Here is a 15,757-nt window from a genome sequence, read left to right as displayed (position 1 = left end):
TGAACCAGTAGCTTCAGAACTCCCGTGTTTCTCAGAACAGACGTAATCTCAGCTCAATCTGAGAAGATTTTTAAAAAATTCATCTAAGTTACCGATTAGATTTGATAAGTAGCTTCAGAACAACCATGTTTATTAGTACATAATGAATCCCAGCTCAATCCAATAGATTTTAAAAATCATCATCTCAGATCGCGCTTAGATTCAACCAGTAGCTTCAGAACACACATGTTTCTTACTGCAGAATTAATCTCAGGTCAAATGAGAAGATTAAAAAATCGCCATCTCAGATCGCGCTAAGACTCAACCAGTATCTTCAGAACTCCCATGTCATGTACTAAATTAAACTCGGTTGAATCTGAGAAGATTAAAAAAATCGCCATCTCAGATCGCGCTAAGATTGAACCAGTAGCTTCAGAACTCCCGTGTTTCTCAGAACAGACGTAATCTCAGCTCAATCTGAGAAGATTTTTAAAAAATTCATCTAAGTTACCGATTAGATTTGATAAGTAGCTTCAGAACAACCATGTTTATTAGTACATAATGAATCCCAGCTCAATCCAATAGATTTTAAAAATTATCATCTCAGATCGCGCTTAAATTCAACCAGTAGCTTCAGAACACACATGTTCCTTAGTGAAGAATTAATCTCGGGTCAAAATGAGAAGATTTTAAAAAATTATTATCTCAGATCGCGCTTAGATTCAACCAGTAGCTTCAGAACACACATGTTCGTTAGTAAAGAATTAATCTCAGGTCAAATTGAGAAGATTAAAAAAATCGCCATCTCAGATCGCGCTAAGATTCAACCAGTAGCTTCAAACCACACATGTGAAAGCTTCAGAACTCCCGTGTTTCTTTAGTACAGACGTAATCTCAGCTCAATCTGAGAAGATTTAAAAAAAACTCAGATACCGCTGAGATTTTACCAGTAGCTTCAGAACAACCATGTTTATTAGTACAAAATGAATCCCAGCTGAATCTGAGAACATCTAAAAAAAATTATCATCTCAGATCGCGCTTAGATTCAACCAGTAGCTTCAGCACACACAGTGCAGAATTAATCTCAATTCAAAATGGGAAGATTAAAAAATTACCATCCCAGATCGCGCTTAGATTGAACCAGTAGCTTCAGAACACACATGTTCCTTAGTGAAGAATTAATCTCAGGTCAAATTGAGAAGATTAAAACAATCGCCATCTCAGATCGCGCTAAGATTCAACCAGTAGCTTCAGAACTCCCGTGTTTCTTAATACAGACGTAATCTCAGCTCAATCTGAGAAGTTTAAAAAAAAATTCATCTTAGTTACCGATTATATTTGATAAGTAGCTTTAGAACAACCATGTTTATTAGTACATAATGAATCCCAGCTCAATCCGAAATGATTTTTAAAATTATCATCTCAGATCGCGCTTACATTCTATCAGTAGCTTCAGAACACACATGTTTCTTACTGCAGAATTAATCTCAGGTCAAAATGAGAAGATTAAAAAAATCGTCATCTCATAACGCGCTAACATTCAAGCAGTAGCTTCAGAACTCCCATGCCATGTACAGAATTAATCTCAGCTCAATCTGAAAAGATTTAAAAAGCGATCTGCTGAGAAGTTTTAAAAAAAATTATCATCTCGCGCTAAGATTCAACCAGTAGCTTTAGAACACCCGTATTTCTCAGTACAGATTTAATCTCAGCTCAATCTGAGCAATTAAAATAAATGATCATCTCAGATTCAGTTCAATCTGAGAAGATTTAACAAAAATTATCATCTCAGATCGCGCTTAGATTCAACCAGTAGCTTCAGACACACAGTGCAGAATTAATCTCAGCTCAAAATGGGAAGATTAAAAAAATGATCATCTCAGATCGCGCTTAGATTCAACCAGTAGCTTCAGAACACACATGTTCCTTAGTGAAGAATTAATCTCGGGTCAAAATGAGAAGATTTAAAAAAATTATCATCTCAGATCGCGCTTAGATTCAACCAGTAGCTTCAGAACACACACAGTGCAGAATTAATCTCAGCTCAAAATGTGAAGATTAAAAAAATGATCATCTCAGATCGCGCTTAGATTCAACCAGTAGCTTCAGAACACACATATTCCTTAGTGAAGAATTAATCTCGGGTCAAAAGGAGAAGATTACAAAAATCGCCATCTCAGATCGCGCTAAGACTCAACCAGTATCTTCAGAACTCCATGTCATGTACAGAATTAAACTCAGCTGAATCTGAGAAGATTTAAAAAAAATTCATCTAAGTTACCGATTAGATTTGATAAGTAGCTTCAGAACAACCCTGTTTATTAGTACATAATGAATCCCAGCTCAATCCGAAAAGATTTTCAAAATTATCATCTCAGATCGCGCTTAGATTCAACCAGTAGCTTCAGAACACACATGTTTCTTACTGCAGAATTAATCTCAGGTCAAAATGAGAAGATTAAAAAAATCGCCATCTCAGATCGCGCTAAGACTCAACCAGTATCTTCAGAACTCCCATGTCATGTACAGAATTAAACTCAGCTGAATCTGAGAAGATTAAAAAAAATCGCCATCTCAGATCGCGCTAAGATTGAACCAGTAGCTTCAGAACTCCCGTGTTTCTCAGAACAGACGTAATCTCAGCTCAATCTGGGACGATTTTTAAAAAATTCATCTAAGTTACCGATTAGATTTGATAAGTAGCTTCAGAACAACCATGTTTATTAGTACATAATGAATCCCAGCTCAATCCAATAGATTTTAAAAATCATCATCTCAGATCGCGCTTAGATTCAACCAGTAGCTTCAGAACACACACAGTGCAGAATTAATCTCAGCTCAAAATGGGAAGATTAAAAAAATGATCATCTCAGATCGCGCTTTGATTCAACCAGTAGCTTCAGAACACACATGTTCCTTAGTAAAGATTTAATCTCGGGTCAAATGAGAAGATTTAAAAAATTGATCATCTCAGATCGCGCTTAGATTCAACCAGTAGCTTCAGAACACACGTTTCTTGCTGCAGAATTAATCTCAGGGTCAAATTGAGAAGATTAAAAAAATTGCCATCTCAGATCGCCCTTAGATTCAACCAGTAGCTTCAGCACACACAGTGCAGAATTAATCTCAATTCAAAATGGGAAGATTAAAAAAATTACCATCCCAGATCGTGCTTAGATTGAACCAGTAGCTTCAGAACACACATGTTCCTTAGTGAAGAATTAATCTCGGGTCAAATTGAGAAGATTAAAACAATCGCCATCTCAGATCGCGCTAAGATTCAACCAGTAGCTTCAGAACTCCCGTGTTTCTTAATACAGACGTAATCTCAGCTCAATCTGAGAAGTTTAAAAAAAAATTCATCTTAGTTACCGATTATATTTGATAAGTAGCTTTAGAACAACCATGTTTATTAGTACATAATGAATCCCAGCTCAATCCGAAATGATTTTTAAAATTATCATCTCAGATCGCGCTTACATTCTATCAGTAGCTTCAGAACACACATGTTTCTTACTGCAGAATTAATCTCAGGTCAAAATGAGAAGATTAAAAAAATCGTCATCTCATAACGCGCTAACATTCAAGCAGTAGCTTCAGAACTCCCATGCCATGTACAGAATTAATCTCAGCTCAATCTGAAAAGATTTAAAAAGCGATCTGCTGAGAAGTTTTAAAAAAAATTATCATCTCGCGCTAAGATTCAACCAGTAGCTTTAGAACACCCGTATTTCTCAGTACAGATTTAATCTCAGCTCAATCTGAGCAATTAAAATAAATGATCATCTCAGATTCAGTTCAATCTGAGAAGATTTAACAAAAATTATCATCTCAGATCGCGCTTAGATTCAACCAGTAGCTTCAGACACACAGTGCAGAATTAATCTCAGCTCAAAATGGGAAGATTAAAAAAATGATCATCTCAGATCGCGCTTAGATTCAACCAGTAGCTTCAGAACACACATGTTCCTTAGTGAAGAATTAATCTCGGGTCAAAATGAGAAGATTTAAAAAAATTATCATCTCAGATCGCGCTTAGATTCAACCAGTAGCTTCAGAACACACACAGTGCAGAATTAATCTCAGCTCAAAATGTGAAGATTAAAAAAATGATCATCTCAGATCGCGCTTAGATTCAACCAGTAGCTTCAGAACACACATATTCCTTAGTGAAGAATTAATCTCGGGTCAAAAGGAGAAGATTACAAAAATCGCCATCTCAGATCGCGCTAAGACTCAACCAGAATCTTCAGAACTCCCATGTCATGTACAGAATTAAACTCAGCTGAATCTGAGAAGATTTAAAAAAAATTCATCTAAGTTACCGATTAGATTTGATAAGTAGCTTCAGAACAACCCTGTTTATTAGTACATAATGAATCCCAGCTCAATCCGAAAAGATTTTCAAAATTATCATCTCAGATCGCGCTTAGATTCAACCAGTAGCTTCAGAACACACATGTTTCTTACTGCAGAATTAATCTCAGGTCAAAATGAGAAGATTAAAAAAATCGCCATCTCAGATCGCGCTAAGATTAACCAGTATCTTCAGAACTCCCATGTCATGTACAGAATTAAACTCAGCTGAATCTGAGAAGATTAAAAAAAATCGCCATCTCAGATCGCGCTAAGATTGAACCAGTAGCTTCAGAACTCCCTTGTTTCTCAGAACAGACGTAATCTCAGCTCAATCTGGGACGATTTTTAAAAAATTCATCTAAGTTACCGATTAGATTTGATAAGTAGCTTCAGAACAACCATGTTTATTAGTACATAATGAATCCCAGCTCAATCCAATAGATTTTAAAAATCATCATCTCAGATCGCGCTTAGATTCAACCAGTAGCTTCAGAACACACATGTTTCTTACTGCAGAATTAATCTCAGGTCAAAATGAGAAGATTAAAAAAATCGCCATCTCAGATCGCGCTAAGACTCAACCAGTATCTTCAGAACTCCCATGTCATGTACAGAATTAAACTCAGCTGAATCTGAGAAGATTAAAAAAATCGCCATCTCAGATCGCGCTAAGATTGAACCAGTAGCTTCAGAACTCCCGTGTTTCTCAGAACAGACGTAATCTCAGCTCAATCTGGGACGATTTTTAAAAAATTCATCTAAGTTACCGATTAGATTTGATAAGTAGCTTCAGAAGAACCATGTTTATTAGTACATAATGAATCCCAGCTCAATTCAATAGATTTTAAAAATTATCATCTCAGATCGCGCTTAAATTCAACCAGTAGCTTCAGAACACACATGTTCCTTAGTGAAGAATTAATCTCGGGTCAAAATGAGAAGATTTAAAAAAATTATTATCCCAGATCGCGCTTAGATTCAACCAGTAGCTTCAGAACACGCATGTTCGTTAGTAAAGAATTAATCTCAGGCCAAATTGAGAAGATTAAAAAATCGCCATCTCAGATCGCGCTAAGATTCAACCAGTAGCTTCAAACCACACATGTGAAAGCTTCAGAACTCCCGTGTTTCTTTAGTACAGACGTAATCTCAGCTCAATCTGAGAAGATTTAAAAAAAACTCAGATACCGCTGAGATTTTACCAGTAGCTTCAGAACAACCATGTTTATTAGTACAAAATTAATCCCAGCTGAATCTGAGAACATCTAATAAAATTATCATCTCAGATCGCGCTTAGATTCAACCAGTAGCTTCAGAACACACAGTGCAGAATTAATCTCAATTCAAAATGGGAAGATTAAAAAAATTACCATCCCAGATCGCGCTTAGATTGAACCAGTAGCTTCAGAACACACATGTTCCTTAGTGAAGAATTAATCTCGGGTCAAATTGAGAAGATTAAAACAATCGCCATCTCAGATCGCGCTAAGATTCAACCAGTAGCTTCAGAACTCCCGTGTTTCTAAGTACAGACGTAATCTCAGCTCAATCTGAGAAGTTTAAAAAAAAATTCATCTTAGTTACCGATTATATTTGATAAGTAGCTTTAGAACAACCATGTTTATTAGTACATAATGAATCCCAGCTCAATCCGAAATGATTTTTAAAATTATCATCTCAGATCGCGCTTACATTCTATCAGTAGCTTCAGAACACACATGTTTCTTACTGCAGAATTAATCTCAGGTCAAAATGAGAAGATTAAAAAAATCGTCATCTCATAACGCGCTAACATTCAAGCAGTAGCTTCAGAACTCCCATGCCATGTACAGAATTAATCTCAGCTCAATCTGAAAAGATTTAAAAAGCGATCTGCTGAGAAGTTTTAAAAAAAATTATCATCTCGCGCTAAGATTCAACCAGTAGCTTTAGAACACTCGTATTTCTCAGTACTGATTTAATCTCAGCTCAATCTGAGCAATTAAAATACATGATCATCTCAGATTCAGTTCAATCTGAGAAGATTTAACAAAAATTATCATCTCAGATCGCGCTTAGATTCAACCAGTAGCTTCAGACACACAGTGCAGAATTAATCTCAGCTCAAAATGGGAAGATTAAAAAAATGATCATCTCAGATCGCGCTTAGATTCAACCAGTAGCTTCAGAACACACATGTTCCTTAGTGAAGAATTAATCTCGGGTCAAAATGAGAAGATTTAAAAAAATTATCATCTCAGATCGCGCTTAGATTCAACCAGTAGCTTCAGAACACACACAGTGCAGAATTAATCTCAGCTCAAAATGTGAAGATTAAAAAAATGATCATCTCAGATCGCGCTTAGATTCAACCAGTAGCTTCAGAACACACATATTCCTTAGTGAAGAATTAATCTCGGGTCAAAAGGAGAAGATTACAAAAATCGCCATCTCAGATCGCGCTAAGACTCAACCAGTATCTTCAGAACTCCCATGTCATGTACAGAATTAAACTCAGCTGAATCTGAGAAGATTTAAAAAAAATTCATCTAAGTTACCGATTAGATTTGATAAGTAGCTTCAGAACAACCCTGTTTATTAGTACATAATGAATCCCAGCTCAATCCGAAAAGATTTTCAAAATTATCATCTCAGATCGCGCTTAGATTCAACCAGTAGCTTCAGAACACACATGTTTCTTACTGCAGAATTAATCTCAGGTCAAAATGAGAAGATTAAAAAAATCGCCATCTCAGATCGCGCTAAGACTCAACCAGTATCTTCAGAACTCCCATGTCATGTACAGAATTAAACTCAGCTGAATCTGAGAAGATTAAAAAAAATCGCCATCTCAGATCGCGCTAAGATTGAACCAGTAGCTTCAGAACTCCCGTGTTTCTCAGAACAGACGTAATCTCAGCTCAATCTGGGACGATTTTTAAAAAATTCATCTAAGTTACCGATTAGATTTGATAAGTAGCTTCAGAACAACCATGTTTATTAGTACATAATGAATCCCAGCTCAATCCAATAGATTTTAAAAATCATCATCTCAGATCGCGCTTAGATTCAACCAGTAGCTTCAGAACACACACAGTGCAGAATTAATCTCAGCTCAAAATGGGAAGATTAAAAAAATGATCATCTCAGATCGCGCTTTGATTCAACCAGTAGCTTCAGAACACACATGTTCCTTAGTAAAGATTTAATCTCGGGTCAAAATGAGAAGATTTAAAAAATTGATCATCTCAGATCGCGCTTAGATTCAACCAGTAGCTTCAGAACACACGTTTCTTGCTGCAGAATTAATCTCAGGGTCAAATTGAGAAGATTAAAAAAATTGCCATCTCAGATCGCCCTTAGATTCAACCAGTAGCTTCAGCACACACAGTGCAGAATTAATCTCAATTCAAAATGGGAAGATTAAAAAAATTACCATCCCAGATCGTGCTTAGATTGAACCAGTAGCTTCAGAACACACATGTTCCTTAGTGAAGAATTAATCTCGGGTCAAATTGAGAAGATTAAAACAATCGCCATCTCAGATCGCGCTAAGATTCAACCAGTAGCTTCAGAACTCCCGTGTTTCTTAATACAGACGTAATCTCAGCTCAATCTGAGAAGTTTAAAAAAAAATTCATCTTAGTTACCGATTATATTTGATAAGTAGCTTTAGAACAACCATGTTTATTAGTACATAATGAATCCCAGCTCAATCCGAAATGATTTTTAAAATTATCATCTCAGATCGCGCTTACATTCTATCAGTAGCTTCAGAACACACATGTTTCTTACTGCAGAATTAATCTCAGGTCAAAATGAGAAGATTAAAAAAATCGTCATCTCATAACGCGCTAACATTCAAGCAGTAGCTTCAGAACTCCCATGCCATGTACAGAATTAATCTCAGCTCAATCTGAAAAGATTTAAAAAGCGATCTGCTGAGAAGTTTAAAAAAAATTATCATCTCGCGCTAAGATTCAACCAGTAGCTTTAGAACACCCGTATTTCTCAGTACAGATTTAATCTCAGCTCAATCTGAGCAATTAAAATAAATGATCATCTCAGATTCAGTTCAATCTGAGAAGATTTAACAAAAATTATCATCTCAGATCGCGCTTAGATTCAACCAGTAGCTTCAGACACACAGTGCAGAATTAATCTCAGCTCAAAATGGGAAGATTAAAAAAATGATCATCTCAGATCGCGCTTAGATTCAACCAGTAGCTTCAGAACACACATGTTCCTTAGTGAAGAATTAATCTCGGGTCAAAATGAGAAGATTTAAAAAAATTATCATCTCAGATCGCGCTTAGATTCAACCAGTAGCTTCAGAACACACACAGTGCAGAATTAATCTCAGCTCAAAATGTGAAGATTAAAAAATGATCATCTCAGATCGCGCTTAGATTCAACCAGTAGCTTCAGAACACACATATTCCTTAGTGAAGAATTAATCTCGGGTCAAAAGGAGAAGATTACAAAAATCGCCATCTCAGATCGCGCTAAGACTCAACCAGTATCTTCAGAACTCCCATGTCATGTACAGAATTAAACTCAGCTGAATCTGAGAAGATTTAAAAAAAATTCATCTAAGTTACCGATTAGATTTGATAAGTAGCTTCAGAACAACCCTGTTTATTAGTACATAATGAATCCCAGCTCAATCCGAAAAGATTTTCAAAATTATCATCTCAGATCGCGCTTAGATTCAACCAGTAGCTTCAGAACACACATGTTTCTTACTGCAGAATTAATCTCAGGTCAAAATGAGAAGATTAAAAAAATCGCCATCTCAGATCGCGCTAAGACTCAACCAGTATCTTCAGAACTCCCATGTCATGTACAGAATTAAACTCAGCTGAATCTGAGAAGATTAAAAAAAATCGCCATCTCAGATCGCGCTAAGATTGAACCAGTAGCTTCAGAACTCCCGTGTTTCTCAGAACAGACGTAATCTCAGCTCAATCTGGGACGATTTTTAAAAAATTCATCTAAGTTACCGATTAGATTTGATAAGTAGCTTCAGAACAACCATGTTTATTAGTACATAATGAATCCCAGCTCAATCCAATAGATTTTAAAAATCATCATCTCAGATCGCGCTTAGATTCAACCAGTAGCTTCAGAACACACACAGTGCAGAATTAATCTCAGCTCAAAATGGGAAGATTAAAAAAATGATCATCTCAGATCGCGCTTTGATTCAACCAGTAGCTTCAGAACACACATGTTCCTTAGTAAAGATTTAATCTCGGGTCAAAATGAGAAGATTTAAAAAATTGATCATCTCAGATCGCGCTTAGATTCAACCAGTAGCTTCAGAACACACGTTTCTTGCTGCAGAATTAATCTCAGGGTCAAATTGAGAAGATTAAAAAAATTGCCATCTCAGATCGCGCTAAGATTCAACCAGTAGCTTCAGAACTCCCGTGTTTCTTAGTACAGACGTAATCTCAGCTCAATCTGAGAAGATTTAAAAAAAAATCATCTTAGTTACCGATTATATTTGATAAGTAGCTTTAGAACAACCATGTTTATTAGTACATAATGAATCCCAGCTCATGTGTGTTCTGAAGCTACTGGTTGAATCTTTGCGAGATCTAAGATGATAATTTTTTTAAAAACTTCTCAGCAGATCGCTTTTTAAATCTTTTCAGATTGAGCTGAGATTAATTCTGTACATGGCATGGGAGTTCTGAAGCTACTGGTTGAGTCTTAGCGCGATCTGAGATGGCGATTTTTTTAATCTTCTCATTTTGACCTGAGATTAATTCTGCAGTAAGAAACATGTGTGTTCTGAAGCTACTGGTTGAATCTAAGCGCGATCTGAGATGATAATTTTTTTAAATCTTCTCAGATTCAGCTGAGATTAATTCTGTACTAAGAAACATGGTTGTTCTGAAGCTACTTATCAAATCCCAACCAACTTTCGACCAACAGTGTAAAATTACATTATTGCAGCCCAATGAACAATTAAAGACACTTAACACTATTGGTAAATACTATTGGTCAACCTCTCCGTTTTAACACAAAATGTCCACAGATTTACACCGTTTGAAGTTAAGAAATACGGGAGTTCTGAAGCTACTGGTTGAATCTAAGCGCGATCTGAGATGATAATTTTTTTAAATGTTCTCAGATTCAGCTGGGATTCATTTTGTACTTATAAACATGGTTGTTCTGAAGCTACTGGTAAAATCTCAGCGGTATCTGAGTTTTTTTAATCTTCTCAGATTGAGCTGAGATTATTTCTGCAGTAAGAAACATGTGTATTCTGAAGCTACTGGTTGAATCTAAGCGCGATCTGAGATGATAATATTAAAAATCTTTTCGGATTGAGCTGGGATTCATTATGTACTAATAAACATGGTTGTTCTGAAGCTACTCATCAAATCTCAGCGGTATCTAAGATGTTTTAAAAAGAAATCTTCTCAGATTGAGCTGAGATTAATTCTTCACTAAGAAACATGGGTGTTCTGAAGCTACTGGTTGAATCTAAGCGCGATCTGAGATGATAATTTTTTTAAATGTTCTCAGATTCAGCTGGGATTCATTTTGTACTAATAAACATTGTTGTTCTGAAGCTACTGGTAAAATCTCAGCGGTATCTGAGTTTTTCAATCTTCTCAGATTGAGCTGAGATTACGTCTGTACTAAAGAAACACGAGAGTTCTGAAGCTATTGGTTGAATCTTAGCGCGAACTGAGATGATCACCTTTTAAATCTTTTCAGATTGAGCTGGGATTCATTTTGTACTAATAAACATGGTTGTTCTGAAGCTACTTATCAAATCTCAGCGGTATCTGAGATGTTTTTTTTTTTTTTTTTAAATCTTCTCAGATTGAGCTGAGATTACGTCTGTACTAAGAAACACGGGAGTTCTGAAGCTACTGTTTGAATCTTAGCGCGATCTGAGATGGCGATTTTTTTAATCTTCTCATTTAGACCTGAGATTAATTCTTCACTAAGGAACATGTGTGTTCTGAAGCTACTGGTTGAATCTAAGCGCGATCTGAGATGATAATTTTTTTAAATCTTCTCATTTTGACCTGAGATTAATTCTTTACTAGGGAACATGTGTGTTCTTAAGCTACTGGTTGAATCTAAGCGCGATCTGAGATGATAATTTTTTTAATCTTCCCATTTTGAGCTGAGATAAATTCTGCACTGTGTGTGTCCTGAAGCTACTGGTTGAATCTAAGCGCGATCTGAGATGATAATTTGGTTGGAGGCTGCTATAAGAAATTCAGTCTTGGTGTTGTTCAGCTTGAGCTTATTTTGAGTCATCCAGCGTTTCAAATCTATAATGCTATAATGCTTGTATTGAATCTGTGCTCTTGGGGTTAAAGGGGCAGTAGATTTGAGTGTCATCAGCGTATATATGAAAATTTATTTTAAATCTTATCATTTTGAGCTGAGATTAATTCCTCACTAAGGAACATGTGTATTCTGAAGCTACTGGTTGAATCTTAGTGCGATCTGAGATGGCAATTTTGTTAATGTTCTCATTTTGACCTTGATTAATTCTGCAGTAAGGAACAGGTATGTTCTGAAGCTACTGGTTGAATTTAAGCGCGATCTGAGATGATAATTTTTTTAAATTTCTCAGATTCAGCTGAGATTAATTTTGTACTAAAGAAACACGGGAGATCTGATGCTTCGGGTTGAATCTTAGGGCGATCTGAGATGATGATTTTTTTTTGTTCTTAAGCTACTGGTTGAATCTAAGCGCGATCTGAGATGATAATTTTTTTAATCTTCCCATTTTGAGCTGAGATAAATTCTGCACTGTGTGTGTCCTGAAGCTACTGGTTGAATCTAAGCGCGATCTGAGATGATAATTTTTAAAATCTTTTCGGATTGAGCTGGGATTCATTTTGTACTAAGAAACATGGTTGTTCTGAAGCTACTAATCAAATCTAATCGGTAACTAAGATGATTTTTTTAAAAAATCTTCTCAGATTGAGCTGAGATTACGTCTGTACTAAGAAACATGGGAGTTCTGAAGCTACTGGTTGAATCTTAGCGCGATCTGAGATGGCGATTTTTTTAATCTTCTCAGCAGATCACTTTTTAAATCTTTTCAGATTGAGCTGAGATTAATTCTGTACATGGCATGGGAGTTCTGAAGCTACTGGTTGAGTCTTAGCGCGATCTGAGATGGCGTTTTTTTTAATCTTCTCATTTTGACCTGAGATTAATTCTGCAGTAAGAAACATGTGTGTTCTGAAGCTACGGGTTGAATCTAAGCGCGATCTGAGATGATAATTTTTAAAATCTTTTCGGATTGAGCTGGGATTCATTATGTACTAATAAACATGGTTGTTCTGAAGCTACTTATCAGATCTAATCGGTAACTAAGATGAATTTTTTGAAATCTTCTCAGATTGAGCTGAGATTACGGGAGTTCTGAAGCTACTGGTTGAATCTTAGCGCGATCTGAGATGGCGATTTTTTTAATTTTCTCAATTTGACCTGAGATTAATTCTGCAGTAAGGAACATGTGTGTTCTGAAGCTACTGGTTGAATCTGAGATGATAATTTTTTTAAATCTTCTCAGATTCAGCTGAGATTAATTTTGTACTAAGAAACATGGGTGTTCTGAAGCTACTGGTTGAACCTTAGCGCGATCTGAGATGATCACTTTTTAAATCTTTTTAGATTGAGGTGGGATTCATTTTGTACTAATAAACATGGTTGTTCTGAAGCGACTTATAAAATCTCAGCGGTATCTAAGATGTTTAAAAAAAAATCTTCTCAGATTGAGCTGAGATTACGTCTGTACTAAAGAAACACGGGAGTTCTGAAGCTACTGGTTGAATCTTAGCGCGATCTGAGATGGCGATTTTTTTAATCTTTGACCCGAGATTTATTCTGCAGTAAGGAATAGGGTGTGTTCTGAAGCTACTGGTTGAATATTAGCGCGATCTGAGAAAATAAGTTTTTTAATCTTCCCAATTTGAGCTGAGATTAATTCTTCACTAAGGAAGCTGAGATTAATTCTGTACTAAAAAATACGGGTGTTCTAAAGCTACTGCTTGAATGTTAGCACGATATGAGATGATCATTTTTTTTAATTGCTCAGATTGAGCTGAGATTAAATCTGTACTGAGAAATACGGGTGTTCTGAAGCTTCTGGTTGAATCTTAGCGCGATCTGAGATGATAATTTTTAAAAATCTTCTCAGATTGAGCTGGGATTCATTTTGTACTAATAAACATGGGTGTTCTGAAGCTACTGGTCAAATCTCAGCGGTATCTGGTTGATCTTTTTAAAAATCTTCTCAGATTGAGCTGAGATTAATTCTGTACTAAAAAGTCTTAGCGCGATCTGAGATGGCGATTTTTTTAATCTCAGATTGAGCAGAAACTGAGGAAAATGACTGTTCAGAACTGAGATGATCTTTTTTTTTTTTTAAATCTCCTCATGATGAGCTGAGATTAATTCTGTACTAAGAAACACGGGTGTTTTGAAGCTTCTGGTTTGAATCGTAGCGTGACCTGAGGTGATTAATCTCGGATTGAGCTAAGATTAAGGAACATTGGTGTTTAGAAGCTACTGGTTGAACCGTAGCGCATGATCTTAGATGATCATTTTTAAAATCTGTGAGCTGAGATAAATTCTTTACAGTTTTTTTTAAATTGCTGAGATCGAGCCGAGATTAATTCTGTACAAATCTCGGCGAGATCTGAGATGACCATTTAACAAAAAAAATGCTCAAATCGAGCCGAGATAAATTTTTACTAAAAACATGGGTGTTCTGAAGCCTAACGTGATAATTTTTTGCTCAGATTGAGTAAGAAAAATGACAACACATTTTTCCTGAACAAATCAGAGCAGTCGAGTCGGTTTTAAATTTTGTATTGTCTCTGATTCACACTAGAAGCCTCGGAACGCCATATTTTCAATACAATGCGTTTCTTCGATGACGATGAGATTTAACCAGAGCACCGAAATTGATCACGTTAGGTTTCAAAAATAATCGTTTCCAATCACGCCGAAAATTTACCTGGTGACCAAAAATTGTTCTCTTGTTGTACCAGATTGCAATACAAATTTTCATAGCAAAAATTCTCACAAGAACACAAATGTCAAATGCCTGTATTTTTCAAAGAGAAGGATTTTTAAAAAAATTGTTTGCCAATCTCAAATTCTCAAACTTTTGGAAAAGAAATTAGATTTTTATCCCCCCCCCCAAAAAAAAAGAAAAAAGTGTGGCCAAATAAAAACTGAGAGGTAAATCTGTTTTTATTGTGTACGTGTACACAATAATTCCAAACTTATTGTGTAAATACACGACTGTACGTGTACGTACACATTAGACAATAGTGTACGTACACAACAGATAAGCGTGTAGGTACACAATAGATATATGTGTACGTACAAGACAAGTAATCGTTTACGTAAGTTGACTACGTACACAATAAAGGGAGAAATAAATTTTTATTCAAAACAACCCCGGAATAACCAAAACAATTTGTGGCAAGTTTCATTAAAATTTAACTCGAGTCTGAGTCTTTATTGGAAGTGATTCATAATTTAAAAGATCAGATCCACAAATAATGATGATTTCAATTATTATTGAATGTAAATAATTTTAAATGTAAATAATTTTCATAAACCTATATTCTTATAATTTTCGGCTATAATAATGAGTAAATTCTCAACGTTTTTGTGTTTTAACTCGACTCATTCAAGTAATAATTTCAATTTCGTTGGTTAATAATTCCAATTCACATACAGTTTTGGGCCTGTGGAATAATATTTTCACAAACCAAGGATTTGTCAATAACATCAAAATTTCAAGTTGGACGCATGACTATACCTTTCATGAACAAGCGAACTGTCGTACTGTGGCCAACATTGGTAAAAGCAGTAGTAATAAATAAGCAAACATTATACTTGTGACTGTTGTGATTTAGTCAAATGGTTTGTGGTTGATTTGTTCAGTCCAAACTCAATCGAAACTAACCAATCAGTTTCCCTCCTCAATTGTTTATAATATTTGTTAAAATGTGAACCAAATCTAATTTTCGACCAACAGTGTAAAATTACATTATTGCAGCCCAATGAACATTTAAAGACACTAAACACTATTGGTAAATACTATTGGTCAACCTCTCCGTTTTAACACAAAATGTCCACAGATTTACACCGTTTGAAGTTAAGGCGTACCTTAAAATATTAGTTACTGAGAAATGAGTAAAACAATGTCATGAAAATACGCTTTTACATTTTACAATAATTTCGTCTCACAACCTTGGAAAATTTGAACATAATTGGTCGTCGAAGTTGCGAGAGAATAGAGAGGTTTCGCAGAGTCACTGATACTCTTACGTGAACGGATACGTCATAATACGTCATCACTTTTTTAGGTCCATGTGGAGTATAACCGTTGTACACAAGTTAGAATAGTCGACGGGAATCTGTCGCCATG

This window comes from Asterias rubens, chromosome 4, assembly GCF_902459465.1.
Source record: "Asterias rubens chromosome 4, eAstRub1.3, whole genome shotgun sequence".
Taxonomy (NCBI): Eukaryota; Metazoa; Echinodermata; class Asteroidea; order Forcipulatida; family Asteriidae; genus Asterias; species Asterias rubens.
Note: the sequence above shows the minus strand (reverse complement) of the source record.